General features: G+C 42.8%; 1 long non-coding RNA gene across 1 annotated transcript in view; it reads left to right on the plus strand.

Annotated features, from left to right (window-relative positions):
- Window positions 1-7,606, plus strand: part of LOC142076029 (uncharacterized) — a 443,096-nt gene extending 435,490 nt beyond the window's left edge. Inside the window, exon 3 of the long non-coding RNA XR_012671083.1 lies at window positions 7,563-7,606. This is a non-coding gene — a long non-coding RNA (uncharacterized LOC142076029). The remainder of the gene's footprint in view (window positions 1-7,562) is intronic.
- Window positions 7,607-23,285: the final 15,679 nt, after the last annotated feature.

The following is a 23,285-nucleotide window of genomic DNA, read 5'->3' on the forward strand; positions in this document are numbered from 1 at the left end:
GAAATTGATTTCAACCAAACAGACTTAGCCCTCTGGTCTATCCAAGAGTTAATAAGCCAAAGAAAATGTAAGGGTAATTATCTGTTTATGAGCTAAGGTACTGGAATCAGACAATCTATTTGTGATACACACTGAAGTCCGGTTGTTCTGCAAAACTCAGGAATATGCTGCCCTGTTCCTGGAAGACATCTAGAAGTACTTCACCTCTTCATATGTATTCTTCATATAAATATAGCAGTGTCAAGAACACATTGTGATAGCGAGGAACCCACTGTCACTGCCTGTCATTGCCTGTCGCTGCATCTACACTTCCACATTTTAAGGAATGACCTTGGCTAAGCCTGCACAATACCTTGCAGGAGTAAACCTAAAGGATGAATGAACAAATACACACCGGAGAACTGGTTAGAGGGAAAGAAGAAACAGACAGTGAGGAAACCAAGGAGGTATTTCTAGTTATCTGACCTCTTCTCATCTGCATTTTTGGAAGGAACATGTATTGGGGATTAGTATTTTCCAGGTTTGTTTGACTTGCAGCAAACCAGAGCTGTCTCCACTTCCAAAACAAAAGTATTTCAGTCAGTTTTGTCATGAGTGCCACAAAAGGCAGTGAGCTGGTGATTGGTGATATAATGGAAGCGACAACTCAAAGCTGCATGACTACAGTAATAGAACTGAATATGAAAAACGAAATTAAGAGATTGGAGGCAGAACCAACAATACCAAGAAACAATTTTGCTGTCCAGGAGCAGCGTGAAACAGAACCACCTCCAGATTTAGCCCTTGAAAATAGCAACCATAAAAGTACACTCCTTTTCCAATGTCTTTTGACATTGAACATTGCTTCACTTCTAAAATGTTTGTCAGAAGAAAGTCCAAAATATAAAACCAAGAAGTATACTGAACGCTTCATAGGCCACAGCCATTCAGAAGTGTTCAGTCTGAAAGTGCTGTCCCAGGAAGTGCAGAACCCACTCCTTCAGCAAAATCAAAGCTTCAGGCACAGCTTGTTAAAGACCATACTAAACCAACTGAGAAGAAAAGGTATGTTTGCTAGCACTAACACTGTGTGGAATGGCAGAAAACAGTAGACTTATTCCTGATTCACACAGAAACTGTCAAGGCTCAGTCTGTACTCAGAAACAACAGGAATAGGACCCAACGCTAAGATTTGCTTTTGGTTTGTTGGTTTATTATCCTTTCCAATACTGACAGAGCTCCACTCCCATCCATCCCAGGACCATGGGCTTGCAATGGAGAACATAACTTTGTAACAATACACTGTATAGCTATTTGAATGAGCAAGGTTCCCTGTTTTATTTCTTCTTGAAGGAAGTAAAATAGTCAAGGTCAACACATATGGTTGACTCTAGCTTACTTGCACACCAGGTGGAATGAAACAAAATTGGTATACATTATCTGCCTACTACTTTCCTTTGCAGACATGGAGAAGAACTGTAATTACAGATTAGGTTCCCCACAAAAACCATAACAGAGCAGGAATTTAAAGTGCCAAAATTACACAACAATGTGAGGCTGGAAGGATATTACTCTAAAAGAAATGAGGAATTTGTAATGTTGAGAAAGCACAAGAAAAAACATACAGAATGGCTATTCCAGTCTCACTCACTACCTAAGCAAGTTCTCAAGAGTCAACAATTCTGGATTCTCTTCATACAGGCACCTCATTTTTAATTCCAAATCCAGAGGCAAACTCACAAACCCATTTTGTTCTGGTGTATAAACATGAGATGCAGTGTCAGTGTAGCAGAAAACTAATCAAGGTATAAAGAGCACTTTTGCAGATGCCTTTCTGTATTTTATCAGGGTGACCTTGTCACTGAAGTTGCCAAAATAGGCTTTCCCAATCACCCCTATTATTTAACCATCTCCGGCACATTAACACAATGAAAACCATTAGCTTGATGCAACTTCATTATACTTAGAAACATTAAAAGTGGGTTAAAGCATCCCACTTTTTTAAAAAATTCCCATGTTTTAATTAATGCACTTTTTATAAAAAGCTTGCTTAAAGTCACATTTCAAGTCACATTAGAATACATTTTTGGGTTACCAGCTGCAATGCTTTTATCTCACGCTCAGCACTGAAAGTGTATTCTTACTTCGTATTAAGAATTGTCAGTTAATTGCTGTATGTTAACTACCTCTCTGTATAGAGTGAATTAGCCTTGTAGTAAATACCACACAGTAGCTATCTCAGAAAGAAGAACACACTACCTTTACCTTCCCCTGCCACCTGTAAAGCTGACTGGAAAATGTATTTCGCAGCTTTTCCCAAAAAGTTTAAAAAAAAAAAAACAAACCAAAAACAAAACCCACAAAGAACTTTTTTTTGACTAATGGACCACCTAACATTCACAGAGCTGTGGAATAGCTGGAATTAATCACTTAAACAAATTACTGTAAAGTGATGAACTCCATTGTGGCTATCCCCCATGTTGCAATATTACTGACTTTATTCTGAGATATTTTCTTGTCGACTAAATATAATTTTTAAAAAGTTACTTGCTAACCAAACCTTACATAGCTGTCAAATCCATGGTTCCATTCCCTTACTTGGGAATCAGTTTTACAGAAATGCCTGTAAAAATAACTTCTGGATATACAAAAACTGTATTTGTAGCATCCATATTGTTTTTTCTGCTAATAGTATGACACTGAACCCAAACGGATTTACTAAATGTCTTAAGCTAGCCCCTTTTTCTTACTGATAATTGTTCTCAAACTTGCTGCTTCAGTTCTTTCTGAAGCTCAAGTACTGGAAACTCAAGTCCAATTACTCATTAACATGATACACAAGACACAATGGATTAGGTACTCGAGGCTTTAAGGTAGCTGGAAATAGGGATGTTTTGTTTCTAAACTGTCAGGTACTTCAAGGGATACAAAACTTGTTCATTGCTGAAGCAGTATTTCCTCCCCCTCTCCCCTCATTTAATTAAACACTGTCTCAGTGTCCTCGAGTCCTGATATCCCACTTGCTCAACACTCAGCACAGCCCCAGGCGCCTGTACAAAGTCCTGATCTGAGGGCTCTTCATCCTCACTTGGCACCAGCATTGCCAACTGCATATAAGGAAATTGAGCAATCAGATGTTCACCTTAAAACCGAGGCAAGGCTTACAGACCTATCTTCCTACGGGGCTATGAAAGGGTGCATTAAAAGTGAAGAATCACATTGCTTAGCCACACTTTGTCCTGCAAGCATTTTCTCAGTCCTTAGAGAATCCAAATCTTTGTTGAAGCAATTCCTGTGTTCTTGGCTACTCTCCTTTGCAGTTTAGGCTATTTAACAGAAGCAGGTTGCTGCCATCCTTTATTCTAACAGATTTGCAGCTTTTACAGTTCAACACCCTTTCCCAACTGGAAGAAAATGGATCCCAGTTTTTTTTGGCTTTGCCTTCATATTTCTTTTTCAAGAAATGCAGTCAGCGCTCCTGTATTTTACAGCTGCTTCCCTGTCAAGATTGTAACACTATCATGTACTCTCCGACTGTTGAAACTGCATTCTTTTTTTACCATTTATTGAAACTTTTTCATAATATTATATTCATTTTTTGCTGATATTTTTATTTCTCTGACTACTTTAATCATCCTTAATAGTTCTCTCCCTTGCTCTTGTACACTTTTTCATCATCCTAACTGCCATCTGGAACACCCACTGACTTTTTCTTTAATCACATCATGAACCACCTCCTTTGGCCAGTATTCTCTCATCTGTTTTGTTCTGATTTTAGAAGGGATCTTACTTAATATCATTAAAGCACTTGGAAAATACCACTGCGCTCAGTGGAGCTGATTAAAAAGATACACTGTCCAACATCTTAGCTGATCTGTTTCAACATGATGGTTGCAATGTTCTCTGAGATTAATTTAGAGGTCCCTCCTCACAATTGAAATTTGGGTTTATAACACTCATTTGATGCAGAAGCAAGATTTGAAGCAAAACTCATGTCTAGAAATGCTCTTACCTGTGACCTGCTCCAATCTTTTCTTCTTTCAGTAAGACTCCCAGGGGAAAACCTGTTGAGTTTGCTCAAAGGCCATTTACCCTGGCTCTCATCAATGCAAGTCAGGAGGAACCTGTTCTGCATTCAGGGAGATAGACCACTACCAATTTGACATAAAAAAGGAAAACTCTCTGTCGCTAGAAGTCTTTTAAAAACAAATTAAAAAGGTGAGATGTGGCATAAACTATTCATCCAAGGTAAAGCAAGAGAGCATTTCACTTGTGAACTTGCTGAACTGAGGCCTTCTTGTGTCACACGGGGAGGGATGTTACACACGATTTCTAGTCATGTCCCCACAAGTCCTGAAATAACCATAAAATTCCATGTGCTAATAAAGAGCTATGAGATTAAATAATAAAGAAAATGATCTATCACTGCAAATGGGTATTACTGCAAGCACTGCATGTGAGTGGACACCAATTCATCACGCAGAGCATGACTGGTTGCATATTGTCACTCTCTTTCTCATATATATTAAAATTAATATCCCTCATGAATTTTGATGGCTCTTTTCCGTCTCCGGTTTGGAATATACAATGCTTTTCCACCGACCACTTCAGAGCTGGCTGTCAGGGCCCTGGAAGCCGCAGCAACGCCAGGTCTCCAGCGCCCTGGGAGCCCTGCCTTGCCCTGCCCGGCCACGGCGCCCCCCCGCCTCCACGACGGGCCCACCCGCCCACAGCCCCCGAGGGGCCCACCAGCCCCACACCCCCGCCACGCCCCGCCGCGGCACACCCTGCCCCGGACACACTGAGGTGACAGCCCCCGCTAACGCCCCCCCCCAGCCCCCATTGGCCCTCAGCCAGCTTACCCCTCTCCCACTGGTTCTTAGCACTATCGCTCAGGGAAGCCCCGCCCCTATTGTTGCACGGACCTCGAGGAGTGCCCGCCCCACCGTGTTGCCATGGTGACGCCAGGCCTCATGCTGTGGCCTTGCAAGTGCTGCCATCTTCAGCCTCTCGTGGGTTGTAGGGGGGATGTTCCTGGTGCCCCCGGCAGCCGCTGCCCCGCTGCTACTGTGGTGGGGTTGTGGCCGCTGCGCCTCTGTCCGGGGCCCAGCCAAGAGCTGAGCTGCCATTGCTGGGGCACAGGGTCAGACCGGCCCGTGTCCCACCTCTATCACCTGCCCCCACATCCAGGCCAGGCTGTCAGGGAGCTGAGCTGAGAACAGGGCAGCGCTTAGCTGTCAGGTCAGCGGAAGCCATGGGGCCCTTGGGGCTGCAAGCCCACGGCATGGTCCCCTGCCTGGTCTACCTCTCGCCTGATGCATCTCCCCTGATTGCTCAGGGCCTTCTGCCCTGCAGTCTGTCATCACAGGCTGCATGTGCTGGGTGAGAGTCGGGAGCTGAGGGTGTTTCTGCACAAATACTGTACATTTCTCCATCTAACCCATCCAAACTCCACAGTAAAGCTTTTCCACTTACCAATTCAAGAGGGCTAGCAAATATTTTGGGCCACAAGGGCTTTGTGTGAGCAGGGGTCAGGTTGCTGCAATATGAGGCAATGCCCCTGGCTCCTTATCTCTCTGCAAGCACAAGGCAAGGTGCTCTGACGGGGAGGGTCCACCAGGCCTTACGTTCTGTGAGCTCAGGGTGGTCACCCTCTGTCCTCTCTGGGGTGCAGCAGGCTCCATCAGAAGGTGGGATGTGAGAGTTTTTAAAACATGCCCACATTATCTTTGGAACTGCCTCTCCCCCCTGCAAAGAGCCTGAACAGCCTGGCACGAGTGGAGGTTCGGCTGAGATGAGTGTGTAGACAGCTGGAACAAGATGCACCAGATGTAGAGGGGTGTATTTTTGTGTCCTCCATTCCCTGGTCAAAGAGATAGCTTTTGGTCATCCAAAGCTTCAGATCTGCTTTCAACTGGCAAACCTGACAACCAGTTAAGCACCAGTCAGGCCATTCCTGTTACCAGTTCAGTTATCCAAATAGTGGGCAATAACAGTTTTGGAAAGCTGGGCCATCCATAGAAAACCTAGAGAACCGTGATGTTCACAGCAATGCTCACCTGTAAATGGGCCTTCCAAAAGCTGTTAAGATCAAGGATCCGGCAGTCCTGAGGGAACTGGCAGATAAAGTTGCCAAGCGACTATCCATCATATTTGAAAAGTCGTGGCAAACTGGTGAAGTTCCCAGTGACTGGAAAAGAGGAAACATAACCCCCATTTTTAAAAAGGGAAAAAAGGAAGACCCAGGGAACTACAGGCCTGTCAGTCTTACCTCTCTGCCAGCAAGATCACGAAGCAGATCCTCCTGGAAACTATGCTAAGGCATATGGAAAACAGAGAGGTGATTGGTGACAGCCAACATGGCTTCACTAAGCGCAAATCGTGCTTGACAAATTTGGTGGCCTTGTACAATGGGTTTACAGCATTGATGGATAAGGGAAGAGCGACTGACGTCATCTACCTGGACTTGTGCAAAGCATTTGATACTGTCCTGCACAACATCCTTGTCTCTAAAACAGAGAAACATGGATTTGACAGGTGGACCAGGAACTGGCTGGGTGGTCGCACTCGAAGACTTGCAGTCAACGGCTCAATGTCCAAGTGGAGACCAGTGACAAGTGGTGTCCCTCAAGGGTCCATATTGGGACCAGTATTGTTTAGCGTCTTTGTCGGGGACATGGACAGTGGGATTGAGTGCACCCTCAGCAAGTTTGCAGATGACACCAAGCTGAGTGGTGTGGTTGGTACTCTAGAGGGAAAGGATGCCATCCAGAGGGACCTTGACAGGCTAGAGAGGTGGGCCTGTGTGAACCTCATGGAGTTCAACAAGGCCAAGTGTAAGGTCTTGCACCTGGGTTGGAGCAATCCCAAACATGAATACCAGCTGGGGGATGCGTGGATTGAGAGCAGCCCTGTGGAGAAGGGGGTTGGTGGATGAAAAACTGAATATGAGCCAGCCATGTGCACTCGCAGCAAAGCCAACTGTATCCTGGCCTGTATCAAAAGAAGCATGACCAGCAGGTCAAGGAAGGTGATTCTGCCCCTCTACTCAGCTCTCATGAGACCCCACCTGGAATACTATCTTCAGCTCTGAGGCCCCCAGCATAAGAAAGACGTGGTCATGCTCAAGTGGGTCCACAGGAGGGCCATGAAGGTGATCAGGGGGCTGGAGTGCCTCCACTGTGAGGACAGACTGAGAGAGTTGGGGTTGTTTAGCCTAGAGAAGAGAAGGCTCTGGGGACACCTTATAGCAGCCTTCCAGTACCTGAAGGGGACCTACAAGAATCATAGACTCATAAAATCATAGAATCATAAAGGTTGGAAAAGACCTTTTAAGATCATCGAGTCCAACCATCAACTCAACACCACCATGCCTATTAAACCATGTCCCTAAGCACCTCATCTACACGTCTTTTAAATACTTCCAGGGATGGTGACTCAACCACTTCCCTGGGCAGCCTGTTCCAAGGTCTGACCACTCTTTCAGTAAAGAAATTTTTCCTAATGCCCAATCTAAACCTCCCTTGGTGCAACTTGAGGCCATTTCCTCAAAAAAGATGGGGACGGGACTCTTTATCAAGGAGTATAGTGATAGGACAAGGGGTAATGGCTTTAAACTGAAAGAGGGTAGGTTTAGATTAGATATTAGGAAGAAATTCTTTACAGTGAGGGTGGTGAGGCACTGGAACAGGTTGCCCAGAGAAGTTGTGGATGCCCCTTTTCTGGAAGTATTGAAGGTCAGGTTGGATGGGGCTTTGAGCAACCTGGTCTAGAGGAGGGTATCCCAGCCCATGGCAGGGTGGTTGGAACTAGATGATCTTTAAGGTCCCTTCCAACCCAAACCATTCTATGATTCTATGATCATCTGAAGGGACCACTAGGAAAACTCCTGGCTTCCCCAAGGCTTTGTACCAGACAGACCCTTGGCCATTTTGTGCTTCTCAGCGCTTCATGTGCCACATGAGGGCAGGAATACTTCCTTTGTTCCACCCTGTTTCATTTGCCCCTGCGGTCTGTGGTGGTAATAGCAGCTTCTTGTAAAGAAATGCCAAAAGCAATGGAAAGCTGATCCCACAAAACACTTGTAAGTTCCCAACCTTTACCCTATCCTGATAATTGTGTCAGAAGTCTGAGCTTTCAAAGTGTCTCTGGTTGGTAGAGAGGGGATTGGTATCCTCAGTAAAAATAGAAGTTGTTTGCAAGAGAGATTTTCACTCGTATACATCCCACACTGTACCCCCTTCATACATGCCAGTTCATCATGGTGATGATATCTGGAATAATTCCCTGGCAGATCTTTCCCATGCTTAGGAGCTGCAAGGACTTTTTTTTTTTCCAAATGGGGAAAAAAAAGGAAAAAGTAGCTTCTCTAAAAGGAAAGAGGGAGCCAGGTCTTTGGCAACGTCTCTGATCTGCCCTGTGATGCTTCATCCTGTCTCTGGGACCTTCCTCATGGGCCAGAATTGTGCAGTTGCCTATGTCTGCCCGAAGGATAAGGAACAGCAAAGTCTAATGCTATTTCTCCTTTTCTTGCAGCTCACAGGCTGTGAAACAGCTCTGGCTGTATATGCTCCTTGGGTAAGCCCTGCCTGGGAATTAAATATGTAGTTTAAGCAGTCTCTGCTGGACATTCAGCCTGGCTTGTGCCATTAGCATTGGGGAGTTCAGGATTTGAATGTGAAGGCTTGACCCATACCTCATTTCCCTCTGGAAAGGAGGGAAGTGAGTGGAGTTTACCAGTCCCAAAGGAGTGCATGGCAAAAGCCAGCTCCTTTCAGTGTAATCTACTTAAAGCGACAGCTAGCTCCCAACCCAATGAAAGCACAGTCCGCCTCCCCATCCAAGTTTGCTTCTGTCTCTCAGGCAAGGTTCACTTGTCACAAGGCCTTTCTTCACCAATGTAACTGTTCTTCCACCCCTGCCTACATACCCTGCAGGATCTCCTGGCTATATTGTATGCAGGAGGAGCATCATCTGAGGGGGGTCTTCAAACTGCCAGTGAGAAAGTGTGCCAGGAGCTGAAGGGTGCCCTCAACAAAGGAGGGGATGGTGACCTCCAAAGCCAACCTATATACCTGCTGGCAGAAACCTTGAAGATGAGTTCTTCTGACTTCCAGCTGTGATAGCTCCTTGCTAACCTGCAGGCTCACTTCAGGAACTGGATTTGGCCTACCTGGGACTCCAAGCTAAAAGCACAAGGAAGAAAATTGCCTGTTTCAGATGTAGAAAAGTTTGGCATTTTTATTTTCTGTTCCTTTTGTACAGCACCAGATTTGTCATGTGCCTATGGGAAACTTATTTTATTTTCTTCTCCTGCATCCTCCTCAGGGAGGCTTACTGAGAAAACAGTGAGAAGAGAGCAGAAGGCAGAGAAGAGCTTGGTCCTGTTAGGACACTAATGCTGGTTTACCTGGCATGTACCCCAGAAGCTTCCTACTCTGTCAGTGTGGATGGGTACTTGTGAGAGCAGGTAGCTGAATCCAACCTGCCTCCTTGTGAGCCAGAGTCACAGAGATGCTCCCTCTGGACTCAGCAGCAACGCTCAAAGGCTCATCTGAAGCTGTTGGCATTGCAGGACTTCCTCTGAAACATCCCCTCAAAAATTCTCTTAGCTGACCTCTGTAAGAAAGGGATGATAGCTTTAGAGAAGCCAGGCAAGCAGGGCAAATTAGAAGGACTGAAAGAGTAAGCTTTGCAAGCAGTTCCACTGTTACAGAGTGACTGGTAAAGCACTGTGCTTTCCCTGCAAGTTGACAGCCTCATTTAAAAGCTCATTATTTCTATTAGCTAGCTCTTGCTGCTGCGCAGTTGGATTTGGAGGAAGGCATTTCTCTGGTCAGAACACTTCTTTAAGCCTTTGAGATTGCTTCATAAAATGACTCTCATAAGAAGGAGAGAGAAGTTGCAGTATCTTAGTGAAGGTAGTCACTCTGCTGTAGATCAGGCATGGAAACAATACCATGCTTCATAATTGAAAAGCAGGAGACTTGAAAGCTGACTTAGAATACCTTGGAAGCTACACAACACAACCACAAGCTTTCACATGCCTTAGGAAAGCCTCCGGTGAAACATTATAGGATTTATTAATGATGTTGATCTACTCAATGACATGTGATTCTGCAATGCTGACCTGCTGGTCCAGATCTTAAAATTAACCTCATGCTGAGCTGCCTTTGGGGATTTTTGAATGGCATTTCTGCTAAGTCACTGAGAAAAGCACACACTTTTCGGTTTTTTAGCAGTGGCATCATTCCTGTGAGTTTAATGGAAATGCACTTCTATAAGGAAGTAGGAGCCACTGAATTCATGCACTGGTGTCATACTACATTTATGTTACCCTAAGGTGGCTGACAATTGCCTAGAGCAAATCTCTTCCTCCTCAAGCAGTTGCTTTCTCTGTTCCACCACATCAGCCAAAATTCTTCAACCAGCAGGGTGATTTCTGGTAATCTTGCCGTATGCATTGGGACAAATATGCTGAGCTCAGTCAAGGGCAGCTCCCACTGCAAGTGCTGATGAAGATGAAGGATGAGGTACACCGAACTTGCCAACCAGCTACACCCTTCCGGGCCGATCAGAGCATTCCTGTTGAGAGGTACCTTGCTGTCTCCTCTCTTGAACCCTTGTGGAGGAGTTCCATGTGAAAACAGATGCATGGCTGCAAGGGTCAGGAATGGAAAAGTCTGTTTGATATGTTTTCATCCCATTGTGGCTTTATATGTGCAGGTGAAGCTGCTGGTAGAGTTTACAACTGAACTGAGATATTTGGGAAGGAGATTGCTTGACTTTTCAGTCTGTCAGCTGAAGAATCACCAGCACACATGAACAGCTCCACAGGTGGGAGAATAAACTGAGGATTGTCACAAAGCAGGACTTCTGGTCTATACTCTTCAATTTGTTACAGAGGTGAATCTGTGAAAATACAGACAACTTCTGAGTGCTAAAAACATTAATGCAGATGTCAGAACATGGATGTGAGCAGAGACAGAGCCCAGGTCACTGGTCTGCCTCTCCCTGGTAGCCCCCAGTGCATCTGTGATGGGACTGTGATGTGAATGAGTCCATCAGACAGGCTGAAGTTCACTTCACCACACTTATCCTTTTGCCCCATGCTGCATTAATACTTTCTGCTATGGCTGACAAGGGCCAGCAGTTCCAGTTCATAGCACTGCCTTCAGCACAAGTGCTTTTTTCTGAATATACACGTATACCTCTCAAGATTTCCAGGTATTAAATGCATTTTATTCATAGTACCCATGAATAATAAGAAGAATGGACAAGTCTCTATTATTCCACATTCATCAGCCTTACACATTTGTAATTTTAATCTTTTCTTGTACGGAATGGTATAGAAAGATGAGAATGCTGAAACATTGAGATGGTTCTGGACCAACATCATCTCACCCCAAGGCTAACCATCTGCTCTATTTGCAATACCAGCAAGGCAATGTGCCACTAGAACAGTACATGCTGTGAAGATAGCAGAGAAGAACTTAGTTTTACCAGTCACATGATGATTGCTTTGCAGACTTGCCAAAAACAAAAAGGGGATTCCTTTTCATTCTCCTGGGGCTTGGTACTACTTGTGAGTCCCACCATGACTTTGGACAAATCAGTCTCTTTCTGTCTAATTTTGCCTAGGTGAAAATAAATCAATAAAAGAAAACTGGGATATGACTTGTGAGAACTGCAAATGTTTCCAGTTCTTTAGTGGAACATGGTATGTCAGTTTGAAGTGTTACTCATTACTAAAAAGGTATTTGGTCATATATTTACAGGAGACTTACTTAAGAAAGAGGATGGCTGTGGTTCATCAACTAAATGCTGACTTGAGGTGGTTTTTATTAAATTGTCCAAGACAGAAGTGGTTGACTGCGAGGTTTTAATTTTTTTTTCACTTGTACTTGGTCATTTATTTCCTGGATAACTTGGTTAGAAAGTGTTGAATTACTATACTCGTGTAGGCTATAAGACAATTTCTACTCTAAATCTTCTTTTAAAATAATGAGTACACACGTTGCATTAACTCAGAAATCCTGGCTAATGAAAAGTCCAGACCTTGTTAGAGAAGAATCCAAAGCAGGTAGGTCACTTTTGATTTTCATGTCCCATTAAAGATGCTGTACAGGAAAGTTGCACTGGCACTTACCTGGTATTATGTGAACTAGAGATACATATGCATATGCATAGCGTATCTGTACAGGAGAAAGCATTTTTAGTAATACTTAGAAAGATGAGCTCCTGATTTCATTACAATAGCAAGTTTAAAAACCAAAATGGGAAGAGTTTATTTGTGGCCCAGCACTGGGCCTCATCACCATAGCCTTCTGGCAGAGAACAAGTGGGAGCAAAGAGGAAGGTGCAAAAGAGGCAACTCTTTGCCCTGTGGAGAGAAAAGTGAAGGGGACTCTCCATCTCCATAGAGACTTCAGGGATGTATCACACCCCACTTCCCCCTGGTCACTACCTTTGCACTTGGCCATGGAGACTTGGGGGAGCGCGTCCATTAGAGTCAGTATTACTAATTCCCTGGGGAGGCCCATGGGCAGCGCTGCATGCTGCGGAATGGGAGGGCTCATGCACGGTTTGGAGCCCTTGCTCATGAGTTTGGACCAATTTGTCCCTCTCAACCTATAGCTTACTTGGATCTCGGGCTGTGGGTGTACACTGAGCCACAGCTGCTTCTGCATGAGTGGCTTTGCATCTCCGTGCCAAAGAAACCAGAAACCAAGGTCAAGAAATATCAGTCAAAATCCTTCCAGGCCCCAATACAGTCTACAAGGAAAGTCTGTGCCTGCACACCCCTTGGCCCACCCCAGAGAAGGCTCCACTTGCCAGGGAGAGGAACTAGACATTTTTATACTTTACATTTCAGACCATCCTGCTGCCAATGCTACCAACATAACTTCAGGTCTCAAAAATACATGTTAATTAGAAATCATCACCCTGTGGTCCCTGAAATATCAAAGGGGAGGAAGAGGTACCGCCAGGTGGTGGAGGACACCTCTGTCACGCCCCTTTTTTCCATGGGCCATGGACTGCACCCAGCCAGTCAGCTTTTGCTTTGGAGCGATCCTGTGGTGATGGTTTGGGGAGGGAATGGGAAGAGAGAATGAAGAGTCCTCTGGCCTGCAGTTCACGTAGGGAACGGGCACTTCCCAGAGCACTGCCATAGCCAGAGGTCAAAAAAGCCTCCTCTTTGGCAGTGTTCATCTGTACCTCTGTTGCCCGTGGGCTCTTTGGAGATGATAAGTTAGGAATAACTCCAGAGTGCAGCTCTGTCACGCACTTCAGTCCTGGGCATGCAGGTACAATCCAGGACCTAGAGGTAATTGGGAGACTTGAGTACAGGCCAGTCCTGCTGTCTTCTCCCTGGCCCCCAACATTTCCTTCTACAGGGAGAAGGCCAGAAACCCCTCCAGCCCCAGTGCCTGAGTGCCCCAGCTCTGCGAGCTGCTGTCCTGGGGGCCCCTCTTGGCATGGCGCAGCTTTCCCAGCCGCTCCAGGAGAGGCCTGATGCCGGGGCAATGCTACTGGGCGTGCTTGGGGACAGTGTCAGATGCAATTTTATCAGGGATATTAGTAAGATTTTCCATGTGGCATCATAGTTGTGTGGAGAGAGTGCAGGGAGCTCTGGGGATGGAGAGGCCCGGTTTCCTTCAGTAATATGGGAGGTAGAGGAAGAGGAGGGCAGCAGGCTGGATAAAGGATCATCCTGGCATGTGACCTGTGGACCAGAGTCGTCCTTCAGGGCCTGGTTATAGGGTGTGTCCTGGGCGTCGCTCACACCTCCACTTTTCCCATTGAAAGCCCTGAAGCAGGCACTGCTGAGAGTTGTCTCCAGGATCCCCTGCTTCTGAGGCAGATGCTTTAGCCAGCTGAGCCTCAGCGCCCAGGTGCAGGGACTTCTCTCACAGGGGCTGAGGGGGGCAAGAGTGTTCAGCATCTGCAGAGGGCAGCCAGAGTCTTTCTCTTCCTCCCCCAATCGGTCTCCACAGCCCATCCTTCCTTCAACAACTGGCTCCTCCAGTGGAATCAAAGGCACCAGGCCTGAGGAAGCAGGATCTCAGGAAAACACCCTCAACACTCAGCCTGCCTCTGCCCTGTTCCTGCATCACAGCAGACCTGGCCTCCTGTGAGACCCTTCGGAGTTGGTGATAAGAGCCGTGCCCACAGTCAAAGCACAAGTTCAGGCTCAGGCTGAACGTGCAGTTTCCAAGGTTCAAGTTTCACACTGACTTTCAGGTTTTCATGTTTGCAGTGGACTTTCATGGGTCCCTTTTTCTTTCCTGGGCAATTTTTCCTTTCTTTCTTTCTTCCTTTCTTTCTTCCTTTCTTTCTTCCTTTCTTCCTTTTTTTGTTTTCTTCTTCCTTTCTTTCCTTCTTTCTTTCTTTCTTTCCTTTTCTTTCTTTATTTCTTTCTTTCTTTCCTTCTTTCTTTCGTTTCTTTCTTTCCTTCTTTCCTTCTTTCTTTCTTTTCTTTCTTTCTTTCTTTTCTTTCTTTTTTTCTTTTCTTTCTTTTTATTAGTGATTCCTTTATTTCCAGTCTCTGACCACAGAGGTGTCCCCTTGACCCTGCCCAGCCATTCCAGGGCTGTATCTGACGGGTCCCCTCACTGCACCTGATCTTGATCCCACCCACAGGCTGACATCTCAGCCTGGGCTCAGTCTGTCCCTGTCCCCAGGAAGGTGCCAGCTGCCCCGGGGCTAGGGCTGCCCCAGCTGCCCCTCAGCTTCCCTGCTCTCTGGTGGAGCAGTGGGACGGTCCTGGCTGCCAGGTCCTGCCCTGCCACCCCCAAGTGACCCACTGACGCTTCCAGTCCCCAGCAGTGCCCTGGCAAAGGACTAGGAAAAGCATCTCTGTGTAGGAAAGCATTTAAATCTGTGCCTGAAAAATTTTCTAAATCAGGTTAGGTGTCTGGGTGTGTAATTGCACTTTGTGTTTTTGCACAGGCAAGCTTTCAGCAGCATGAGGTGATGAAGGAGCAAAACATAAGCCTTTATTTAGCAAATAGTTCTGGCTGAGATTTGCCAGTCTTCAAAGGCCACAGGGCATGATATTTAGTGTTAGCAAATGTGACTATAGGTCATTTTTAAATAACAGGCCTGCTGCAAATTATTAAACAAAGAAAACTAAGACAATGCTGTCCTTGACTTCACACACTGGTCAATTCTCTGGCATGGAAACAATAGTCTCGAAGTCCATTTATTTCGTGTCCAAGCAATTAAAAAACTATAACCAAAACACTAAACCGTACCAAAGACACCAGTACCAAGTTTTTTCAAGAAGATAGCATTCTGAGCTGAAGCTGGTGAGCAGTTAACTTGAATTTTTCAGTGGAATAAGGATTTCATCAAGTATCTGAAGTATGACCTGGGAATGGGGGAAAACGTGGAAGCTCTTGGATTTTCTGTCTTCCATTTTTCTAGATTCATTCAAGGTCCGTGCAAATAAGGACCCAAATTGAAGTCAGTGTAACAGCACTGCTCATCAGTGAGCTATTGTCAGGAGAAAGAAGAACTCATCAGAGACACGGTTTGTTCGCTTAGAGGATGACTCATTTACCTCAATCTACTAGCACAGATGTTTTAGCATACCTGTCATCCCTTAGGTCATCCATCTACCTGAAGGCCTTAGCTGCCTGAACCTTCATTTCTGTGATTTGTGATTTTTTTGAAAATATGCTTGGAAGCAAAACCCCATTAAAAAGAAATATATAAAATGTCTGCATCCCCACAGAAGTCATTTCTCAAATACGGTGTTTTCATGGGCATTTATTATGAATGGCTATGATAAAATTACATAGACAGTAGACACTAGCATACTAATAGCAAAATGAGGGGACGTGATATTAGATATTTGTTTATTTTTATTAAAATAAAGTTTCATCTCAAGTCAGTAATTATTTAAACAAGACTAGTGCTGGCTGATTTTCATTCCCTCAACTCATAAAAGATTTCAAGTGCTTTAGTATAGTGTAGCTATAAATCTAACTACAGGTAGTGAAGTGAAAGGTGCTCTGACTGCGTGGGGCTTTTATACTAAAAGAAAATTGGAAACAAGATAGCTAATCTAGGTTTTTTTCCTGGCGATGTAGCTGTGGGTGATACACAGTGATGCCTCATGGAGACAAAGAAGCCTTCATCAGACTGAAGAGGAGGGAACCCCATGTAATTGCACAATTTGCCACAAGCCTCTCTAAACTTGGAAACAAGGGACTCAGATATTCAATAAAATCTGCTTTTCCAATATTTTTGAGAAGTCACGTGTTTTGATGAGTACAGAGTTTCAAGTTTTATTTATTTGAAAAAGTCTGACCTTGACCAAATTCATTTACCTCTCATCCCTCAGTTAAAATGGTGGCGAGGAAATTTGTGTACTTGGTGAGATGCTTTGAAACAGAATGTAAAACCCCAGTTGTTGTGGGGCTCAGTTAGAATCCAATGCGAAGCAGGAAAGGCAGGATTCTTCTCTCATAATACTCTTGGAAGTTCCAGAAGTCCTGTGGGAAATCTCAGTAAAGATTTCAAAATTATTTCTTGCTCACAGGATTTCAAACCCCAGCTTTTTTGAGCTTCATTCCTCCACAGAAGAACAAAGGCTTATCTGTCTCCAAGGCCAAGGCCTGTGCTGCATGCTTACACACATACCAAACCTTTTATTCAAAAGCATATCAACATCTGCTTTTGGAAGAAAGGTGCACATGTACACACATGCACACATGTACATCTGTTTGTTTGTTGCCATCCGCATGAGTGCGAGCACTATGTAGAAATGCAACTGAAGTTTTTCAATCACATATTTTAGTAATCTGTCCAATCATTCTGACTCATTCTTCCATTCAAAGCCGTCAGAGATTGCTTCACAGACACCAAAACTATTTTAAAAGCTCTTTAAAGCTCAGGGTTCTCCTTAGCAAAAATGGATTTTTGAACTTTGGAAACCTAGAAAGAATCTGATTTTTCAGAAAATCCAAAGTACTTCCTTAAGGATGACTAACGAATTTCTGGATGCAGCCAGTTATTTTTTTTCTCCTAGAGTATTACTTAGCTTATTGAAGATCCCGATTCTAAGATATTAGAATTTTCAGTATAGAAGGATTTGGAAAAATCAGTAAAGATTAGGATCTCTTGCACCAAGGTATTCTTTGCTAGAGAAATACACTGAGATATTTTAACAATCCAGCAAAGAAATTAGAGGAATTCACTTGTTCATAGTCCAGCTTAAGTAGTCCAAGATGCAGAAACTTTCACAGAAGTACATAAATGCCAGCTTAAGCAGTCCAAGGTGCAAAAGCTTTGTATTTCACAAAAGTACATAAATGCCAGTTATCCTAAGAAACACTAGCACATTTTAAGCCATGGAAAACAGGACCTATCAATTTGTACACAACAAAGTATGATGAAATACCTAGAGATACAGAAAAAACTTGTCAGAAGTCAGTAACAGAGCTAGTAATGGAAATCTGGGTTCATCTACAATAAAAAGCTTTGCCTAGTAGACCAAGTAGTTCATATTTTCCTTGAGCTCAGGATGAGCAAAAGGGCATAGCTAAGAAATCTTTTTTCTATAAAAGAAAGGGTAGGAAGCTAAATGTAAGCATCCATATGAAAACAGACCAGTCTCTCCAAGAAGGCAACATGGCCTATATTAGCATGAACAGATAAATAATTGGAGACTCCCAGAAGGCTTACCAAAAATATGCAGCAAATCATGACAGTCTTCTCACTTTCAATACTTGATTTTAAGTAGGTCGTGTTTTTATGACCTTTCACTTCAGTCCAACATAAAAATATTCTTCATAAGGCACTGTGGGATAAAAGCTCCAATTTTCCTCCTCTGTTATTTTCATTACTTTTTTTTTTTAGTTTTATTTCTAGCAGGGACTTTCTATCTATATCTTAAAATGAGAGAGATTATTTGCGGGGATGATATTTACCATATGCTCACATGGCAGTTCTCAGTTGCAAAGCTGTATTTTGCAATAACTAGCTGCTTAAGCATAATTTTTTCTTTTATCTATCTTAATTGACATTGTATTGACCAAACTGGTTTATACCAGAAAAGCAGAAAAATAAATTTGAAACTGTTCCCCAATGCAGGGAATAACTTTTTGTGTTCTTGTTTGTGAAGTTCAAGATCAAAATAGCTAAGATAAAAAATATCTTCTGACATTCTCAGCTGTGAATTAAATACTAATTAGTTTCCTATATGCAAACTATGTTTTCTTCTTTCCCTTTCTACAGGATTAATTATAAACTTTGTTGTGGTTTAACCCAGCAGGCAGCCAAACATTACACCGCCGCTCGCTCACTCGCCCCCTCCCACAGTGGGATGGGGGAGAGAATTGGGAAAAAAGTAAAATTCGTGGCTTGGGATATAGACAGTTTAATAGAACAGAAAAGGAAGGGGAAAAAAAAATAATAATAATCATGGTAGAATATACAAAATAAGTGATGCACAATGCAATTGCTCACCACCCATGCTGACCGATAACCAAGCAGCGATCGCTACTTCCTGGACCACACCTCCTATTTATATACTGCACATGACGCCATATGGTATGGAATACCCCGTTGGCCAGTTGGGTCAGCTGTCCCAGCTATGCTCCCTCCCAGCTTCTTGTGCACCTGGCAGAGCATGGGAAGCTGAAAAGTCCTTGACTAGGAGACGACTTAGCAACAACTGAAAACATCAGTGTTATGAACATTCTTCTCACACTAAATCCAAAACACAGCACTAGGAAGAAATTTAACTTTATCCCAGCCGAAACCAGGACAACTTGTACAAAAATGCTATCATTTGCCACATTTTACGTGTCCAACGGTCCTTTCAAAGAGTGCCAGTATTTAAAATATACTGACCTTCGGATAGCACACACATTGATCAGAGATGAATGGCTGAGAGAATTGAATAGGCAGAAGCAGCAGACAGAGGATCGCAGAGGGGAAGAGGGAAGGAATTGGAAGGAAAAGTGGAAAACATCCTCTCATAGTGAATGGGGTGAAACAAATCTTGCTAGTGAATCAGTTGTTCAAAACACAAACATACCAATAGCAGATAATCCAAGTGTTATACCTCTCTAAATAAGGTAGTTAAAAGAGGAGGTCTTTTAAGATTTCTTTCTTGCAGAGAAAGAAATAAATTGAGCCAAAGAAGAAGAAAGCTTGCTCAGTCACTGCAAATACTAACGATGAGCTTTTATTTTAAGCCGAAGTCGTCATATATTTTTGAATGTCTAGGACCTGCGTATTGAAGCAGACTTTAAACATACTCATGCTACATGTGGAAACAATAATTTGGGTTCTCAAGGCAACTTAACATAGCAGTTTGGGATTCAGCACAAAGTAACTTGATCTGTTAAATAATCCTTACAATCACAACTTCTGCAAATCTAAACAAACCAGTTTGTTTTCTGTCCACAAGCTGAAAGAAAAAGTGTGCCTGGCACTTTCTTAAAAAAAGAAAATTAAAAAAGTAAATCTCACATTAATCTTTTGTATGTTCACGACTAGGTAGCTTGTTCAAAGCCCACTTGTGAATCTCCCCACTACTTTGCAGTAGAGACACTGGTCATTTTTAGTGAGATCATTGGCTTTGATGCAATACTACTATAATTTCTTTACTGCTATAATTTCATTTATATCAGAGATCTCATCTGATGATACAAAAAATATTAAACCAAAGCCAGATAGCATAGTGTGTCTACCTATAGGCAGCGAAAAAAAAAAACCTCACAGACACACATATGAACACACACACCTGTGTTGTAGACATCTATAGATTTCAATCCTGATACACATAGCATATGCAGGTTTACACTTGATGGTAATTCACAGTCCTGTGACTTTGGGTGAAGTAAGCTAAGATTTTAAAAGTACTAGAAATATGCAGACATCACTTAATTTTTTGTTGGTGTTTTGTTTTTTTTTCCCCCCAAAATAAAACAAAAACAAACCACCGAACAATGTTTCAGTATTGGAAGAACATTAGGACATTTGAAATAAGATTAAAGAAGCCATTCACAATGAGTCTGAGGGAAGCAAACCAATACCTTTGGAAGTTTTGCGGTATGTACTTCCAGACCCAATCCTGTAGAGATTTTGAGCTGTAAGATAGGATATATGTAGGCTACATACAGGAAAGGCAATACTTTGGCAGAAGGACAGAATAAGTAGACAGCATGGTCCAGGATAGTTTCACGATACATAAGGACTGAATAAAAAAGCCCAAGGGTAATTTAAAAGGCACCTACTTTAGGCCCATCTTTGCAGCACTGTTTAAAACTATTTGTACTGTTATCTGTGTTTAGAAAAGAGAAAAAAATGGATAGCATATGATGCTGATCAGGAATATCCTCAAGAAGATCCATCAAGAGCAAATTTGGTAGAACACTTTCTCCTCAAAGCTTATCATATCTCAGTGAAAACAGAGGTTTCCTTTTAAAATAATAAGGAAGAAGACGTGTCACCTGTTTCTATATATTCTTTTTCTCTATATATTTTTATGTATATATATGTTTGGGAAGGCCTCTCGATCAATAATCCTACATCCACACACCCTACAAACCTCAGGGAGAAGTAGCTGAATGTTTAAAACCAATCTTGAAACCAGTTCTCAGAGATCTTAAAGGCATGAAGTCAAAGTAGAGGAGTATCTGCAATATTGTGTATCTGCAACTACAGCTAGTGAACATTGATAATAGTTTTATTGCATTAGTTTCCCTCTCTGCATTCCTCTGTCTCAGCCTCTTGTGGTGGAAATCCTCCACTATTTTTAGTTTCTTTGGACTCAGATCACAATGGAAGAGGAGAAAACATTTGCCAAGGATCTGGAAAATGGTTGCTTGAAGAAATAATGTCAGAGCTGAGGGCCTAACACATATTAGCATTTTGGAATAAGACTGGTGCAAACAAAAAAAAAGGAAAAAACAAAAACAAAAACAAAAACAAAAGAGTTTCCTGAACTGAGGGAAGGAGATGAAGGAGATGAAGCTGGGGAAAAAAAGGAACATAATTGCCGGTACCCATCCTATGATTGTTTTATATCCTGACAGAAAGACAAGAGCTGTCCCAGAAAAAAGTGATCTCAAAGCAAGAAACTGCCTTTGCAGAAATGGTTGGTGTGGTCACAGAGGGCTCTGGAGATTACAGCCTCACAAAGGAAGAGCTGGGAACCAGGCTGCTTTCATTAGCTTTTGCAGGTCCTGATAGTGCTTTTGCAGGTCTTGATAGTGCTGGAGAAAAATATTTATACTCAGACATGTTCACAGAAAGGAGAATCCTTAGCTTCTGTCTGTCAACTGTATGCAGCATTCTTCAGAGAGAGATTAGAGTCTGCTGACTTGAGCTTCAGGAATGATTACGCTGTTTCAAAACACATGAACGCAGACATCAAAGCAGAGTCATCAGGACAAGAGGATGTACCACCATCTGTAGGGAAGCCTGAAAGGCAATCAGATAGAACAAGTAACTAAAAAGAGATAAAGTTGGCCTGGGAATAGCCAACCACTGAGAAGTCTAAAAAATGAAATAGAGTGAAATAAAATAGAAGCTCAATATGGTGCTTCAACATTAAGAGAGAATTTATTTTTGCTACAGGACAGTATGAGATTCCCAGATTACTTATTTCACACATAGACATAAAGTTGGAACATTTCTTCTTTTTTCCACTTGTTGTTCTCCAGTTAGACTCATAGAATTAGATTAATCTAAGAGGGAAGGGACCTTTGGGGATCACCTAGTCCAACCTGCTGCTTGTGGCATGGCCAGTGAGATCAGATGATTCAGGGCTTTGTTGAGTTGAGTTTTGAATATCTCTAAGGATGGAGACTCCACAGCCCCTCTAGGCACCTATTTAAGTGTTCGGCCACCCTCACACTGGAAAAGATTGTCCTTGTATCTTATTGGAAATTCCCATGTCACAACTTGTGTCCACTGCTTCTCATCCTATCATTATGCTGCTTGTTCAGGTGTACACACAGTGTCACAAGAGAAACAACCACTAGCATTTTTAGATGAGGAGACTACACACTGGAATCGAGCCTTTGCAGGAGCTGGAGTTTGCTGATCCTGTGTTGCTGTAGAAAGAAAAAAGAGTGATTTTTTTCATCCTGAACACAGGTAATTAAAAGGAGGGCATGAAATTTCTAGAATAATTGTATTTCTCCTTTTGACTCTGAGTCCTCTATCTGAAGATACTTGGTTGCTCTGTACTTCAGCTATGTGTATGGGCTGGTATAGAAGGAAAGCAGCTTATTCCTAATCTTGACAATGGCAGTGCAAGGATTTCACTAAGACTGTGGAGCTTTTGACTGAACAATTACACCAGTTTTAAAAGTATGATTTGATTAAAATATAGGAAAATGCCAAATGAAAGGAGATATATGTACTTTTTTTGTTACCATTTCTCTACAACATACATGCTGACTGGCAATTTAGCCCTGATAAATATGTTTATACAGCAAAACACGGCAGCTTAAATAGCTCATTTTACAGACTCTGTGTGTAGAATCATGCTGGATATATATAAGTGGTTTTAATAAAATTACAGAAACATAAAATAAACTGCCAACACAAATGCAATTTCAGAGGAGCAGTTTATCTCCTGGCTTTGTATTTTTCCAACATGCAAAGCAAGGGAGATAAAGCTTGCTGATATTGATCTCAATGCCCAGTCATAAAAAATTAAAAGTTATCTGTCAGTAAAACAGAAAAGAATGTTTTCCATTTTGCTTAGAGAGCTCTTGAGTGCTTGTGTGAATGAAATTTACAGCATTAATAAAATCCTTTTGCAAATATTATTTTATTTTTATTGTTTCTTTTTCTTCTCTGATTTAATAAAATATTCTGTAGTGTTTACTTGACTTTCCTGCCCTTAGCTATGCTGGAATATTTAACTACAAGTTTGCGAATGTATGTCACCAAGTCCAGGACACCAGTACCCCAAGTGTTTTTGGGCTATAGCAAAGTGAACTCAGTGGAATTTTCTCCTTTGCTTCAGTGTCCTTTGAAACAAGAGGAAGGGGAAATAATTCTCCATAAGCACGGTGAGTGGGACCTGGGCAGCTCTCTGACTAAGCTATTGAGTTGTATAACAGGATTTACTTCTTTTTTTTTTTTAATAGCTCAGCTTAAGAAATGTCTGTTTCAAAGAAAAGGCTCCTTTGCACATGGTGAAGAAGACCACTGTCTAGAAGGTGACGTTGTTTCCAAGGAAAACAGGGGCAGAAATGCCTTCATGAGGTTAATCCCTGTGTTTTATGTTGTATTAGAGATCTATGTTAGTGAACTATGAAGCCACTAAC

The sequence above is a fragment of the Calonectris borealis genome, chromosome Z, assembly GCF_964195595.1.
Source record: "Calonectris borealis chromosome Z, bCalBor7.hap1.2, whole genome shotgun sequence".
Lineage (NCBI taxonomy): Eukaryota > Metazoa > Chordata > Aves > Procellariiformes > Procellariidae > Calonectris > Calonectris borealis.